This window comes from Scyliorhinus canicula, unplaced genomic scaffold, assembly GCF_902713615.1.
Source record: "Scyliorhinus canicula unplaced genomic scaffold, sScyCan1.1, whole genome shotgun sequence".
Taxonomy (NCBI): Eukaryota; Metazoa; Chordata; class Chondrichthyes; order Carcharhiniformes; family Scyliorhinidae; genus Scyliorhinus; species Scyliorhinus canicula.
Genome location: NW_024055542.1, coordinates 285,653 through 290,025, shown reverse-complemented (window position 1 = coordinate 290,025; position 4,373 = coordinate 285,653).

Below are 4,373 nucleotides of genomic sequence, written 5' to 3'. Positions count from 1 at the left end.
GTAGCCGGCACTCAGCCATTCTTGGGCTGCTTCCCTGTGGTTTACAGAGGAGGACCTGGAGGCCCTGGTTGGTAAGGCAGAATGACTAGTTACTGTCCTGTTCTGGAATATAACCCATTCAGCCGTCTGTTCGATTGAGAAAGGAACAGATATCAAGGGAACGCCTCCATGGGCATGGGTCGGGACATGTGTGCATACTCAGCAAGAGGAGACATCCATTTTATTAGCATAGACATAAGACATAAACAGAAATGAATTGCCGTTACATGGTGCGTTGCCCGCTTCCTTCTGGAAGGCGAGTAGGGGTGAGTAGTCCTTGGTGTAGAAATTTATATCCTGTTCTTATCGATGCACCGGTATGTCCACCGGCATGTGCGGCGATCGTAGATCAGAACCATGTACGTAGTCAGGAATCGGGGCTTCTGGTCGTCGGGATGAACGGTGGTCGGGCAGGTGTTGATAGGGGTGGTGATCCATCGGAGACCTGTCGTTGTTCCACATCGTGGGGTTCCTTCTCGGCACAGGGGTGGACGCCGGCTTCCATACAGGCATATCCTTCCTTCGGATGCAGCGAGAGCGAGCAGGGTGGCGAGTGTCGTGACGGCGAAGAGCAACTTCATCCTGGTACCCGTGTCCCTAAGACTTAAAGGAAAAGTTTAAAACATCATGGATACTTAATTAACTTACAATGGTGCATATGTACCCATGCGTTTCACCCCTCCACTTTTACTGCAGCGGGGGTATTGAGTAGAACCTGTAGGGGACCATCCCATCGAGGTTCCAAACCTTTACATGTCCAATTTCGGATTAGGACATAATCCCCAGGGTTGATGGAGACGTCATGAGTAATGGATGGGACTTCTTCCTGGGTGGCACGGACCCGGGAATGTAATCTTTTCAAAATTCTAGTTAGTGCTAATATATAATTAGCCATCTCGGTAATCATGTAATGGAATTGAACATTCCGTGGAACACTGCTGTCCCAGGGCGTTCGAAAGGGTCTTCCATATAGCATTTCCGCTGGGCTTAGGCGAGTTTTTCCTGCGGGAGTGGCACGTAGCTGGAAGAGTGCTAAAGGCAGGAGTTTGAGCCAAGTGGCCCCAGTGTCTGCTTGTAGTTTAGCGAGTTTAGTCTTTAGAGTCTGATTAGCCCTTTCCACCACTCCAGCGGCTTGTGGTCTGTAGGCACAATGAAACTGTTGCTTTATTCCTAGCAGAGCACAGAATTCCTTATTGATTTGACCTATGAAGTGGGGACCATTGTCAGAGCTCAGCCGGGCTGGAATTCCAAATCGCGGAACAGTTTCTCGCATCAACACTTTAACTACTGTCGAGGCCTTGTTATCCGTAGTCGGGTAGGCCTCGATCCATTTGCTAAAAGTGTCCACAATGACTAACACATATTTATAGCATTGGCATCTTTCCAACTCAATGTAATCCATTTGTAGGGTCTCAAATGGACCCTCAGGTAAGGGGGTTGTGCCAAGATCACAGGGGACGGCCTTACCGGGGTTGTGCTGTTGACAGATTAGGCACCGACTGCTAATTTGTTGGGCCATCTCTTGCAGTCGTGGGTGCCACCAGCTTTTTAACAATATGTCCCCTGTGGCACGAGCTCCACAGTGAGTTGCAAAGTGTACACATTCGGTCACCCAGGCTGCCAATGCATCGGGCATACATGTTTGTCCTACCGGGGTGACCCACAGCTTATTTTCGTTATCATATATACATCCTAAGTTTTTCCACATATTTACAGCAGTTGCAGGAGCGTCCTCCTGCATTTGGATTATGTCAGCAATGGTTGGCATTGGTTTTTCAGAGGGGTACTTTCCCGAGGGGGTTTTAGTCTGCCTCATCATTCTAGGCACCATTATTTTGCCAGATTTAGAAATTTATTTTGCCTTCTCGTCCGCTTGCCTGTTCCCCGTTTCCACCAGTCCCGTGCCTTTTGTATGTGCTGCGCATTTTATCACCGCTATCTTGTCTGGGAGCATAAGGGCCTGCAATAACTGGGTTACTAACTGCTGGTGTGAGATGGGTGTACCAACAGAGGTTAGAAATCCTCAGTTTTTCCATAACTGCCCGGAATCATGTACTACCCCAAAGGCGTATCGGGAATCTGCATAAATATTAACCTTCCTTCCCTTCGCCAATATGCATGCTCGTATTAATGCAAACAATTCTGCTTGTTGGGCGGAAAAGGGAACTTCAAATGCTGCTGCTTCCACTACGTCACCGTCTTGATCAATGATTGCATCGCCAGATTGTCTATCCCCCCTTTCGCCTATGGAAGAACTATCATCGGTGAAAAAGGAACAATCTGAACCCGGGATGGGTATGTCGGAGAGGTCGTCTCGAACCGAGGAGACCTCTCGCAACAATTGCAGGCAGTCATGAGTTGGGTCGAGCATGTCCGTGGGAGGATACGTCAAAAAGTCAGCAGGGTTGATAGTGGTGCAGTGGGCAAACTGGATCTTCGGGTTATTAAGGAGAGCAATCTCATATTTATTCTGACGAGCCATCGTGAGATGCTGAGTCTGTAGCTGTCCCAAAAGAGCTGTAACAGAATGGGAACTATAGACAGTGATGTCTTGTTGGAGGGTAACATTAGCAGCCGATTGCAGGCTGTTGTAGATAGCTGCAAGAATTTGGGTACAGAATGGATAGCCAAGGGCTACCGGATCGAGTTTAGAGGAGTAGTATGCGACCGGGCGACAGCGGTCGCCGTGGCGTTGGGTCAGGACAGCTGTGGCGCAGTCGGCAAGGACTGTGCAACAGAGCTGAAAAGGGCGATCGTATAAGGGTCGACCAAGGGCAGGGGCCTGGAGGAGGGCCGCCTTGAGATGGTCAAAGGCCAGTGCGGCTTCCGGGGAAAGGGAAAAAGTATCGGGTTAATTGGTGTAGGGGGTAAAGGAGGCGGGAATCCAAAGTAATATTCGGGATCCACTGACGGCAATAATTGACCATGCCCAGCCACTGACGGAGCTGCTTGGATTCCAAAGGCACAAAGATTGTCTCGGGCCAGTAGATTACAATCTAGTCCGGTAGTAACAATACATCGGTGCTGTAGGGTGTAGCCGTGGAAGGAAACGGGCACAGGGAAAGAAATGGGGTAACTAGCTACCTGTCCCTGGAAACCAGATAGTTGTTGGGTTTCTGATGAGAGGTGAAGGTTGAGGTGAGACTGTACGGAAGACATGGTAGCCCCCGTGTCTATGAGAAACGGATAGGAGTGACCATAAATGGTTAAAGAGAGAACAGGCTCAGAGTCAGGGGAGGTTAAACGAGAAGGCAACATCGGCAATTAGTATTGTTGGAAGGGGTTATTTTGAGTGAACGGAGCAGCCACTGCGGGCGCTCCTCTGCCCCGTCCTCCTCCTCCACGACCCCCTCTGCTGCGGTTAGGGCACGAGTAACAGTTACGAGCGTAATGCCCTGGCTTACCACGATTATAACAGAGCCTTGCATGTTGTGGTGGTTGTGTGGGGGTAGATGCTGCTTGGGGCGGCATCGGTGGACAATAGGGTGGTGGGGGATGGGATGGGTGTTGGTGGGGTGTGGCATAAGAATATGGTGGGGGCGGTGCATAGGCCGACGCTGCTCCCGGAGGGGCACACGGTAGGCCATAGAGCGGTGCTTGGGGCCCGTTTGGATGGGAGGTGTATCCTTTACCTTGTGGGGTCACCCAACCAGGGGCGCAGAATTGGGGTTCCGTCTGGTGGCCTGTGTTATCAGGCGCCCGAGAGGGTATTGGTACCTCCTGGACGTCTTTTCTAAGGACATACTCAGTCTTAATTTTAGGGGTTGCTTGAGACGGACCCTCAGGTGAGCCGTTTTTCCAGTAGTACCTCACAGCTCGTGCCATTTGGGTGGGACTATTATCGGACCAATCCATATTGTTAGTCTTAATCGCATCCGATAAGGAGGTGGGCAGGCAGCTCAAGAGCATGGCACAATACTGTGGGCTGTTGTTGCCAGCACGGTAATTAGTGTCTCCGGCCTGGTTACTGTAGGACTCATTAAAACGCTCTAAAAAGGTGTCGGCTTCCTCATCCTTGCGGGGTTTGGTCTAAAGTATTTTAGTAATATCCACAGGCTTTTGAAGGGTAGTGTTTAATGCAGCAAAAATTGCATCTTGGCGTTGCCAGTCCGCCTGGTGGAGCACGTTAAGGGTCGCCAAAGACACAGGGAGGCCAATAGTTGGATTCTGCTGTTGTAGGACATTGCAGAAGCGAACGTGTTCTTCTGGGCGCAAGACCTGCTGGACCAAGGCCCATAAGTCTCGTGCTTCGGCCTCATATACACGAATTGTACATTGGAGTTGGTCAACAAAGGCAGCAGGGGACTCTTTTCTGTCTGGTATTCCAGCCAGTA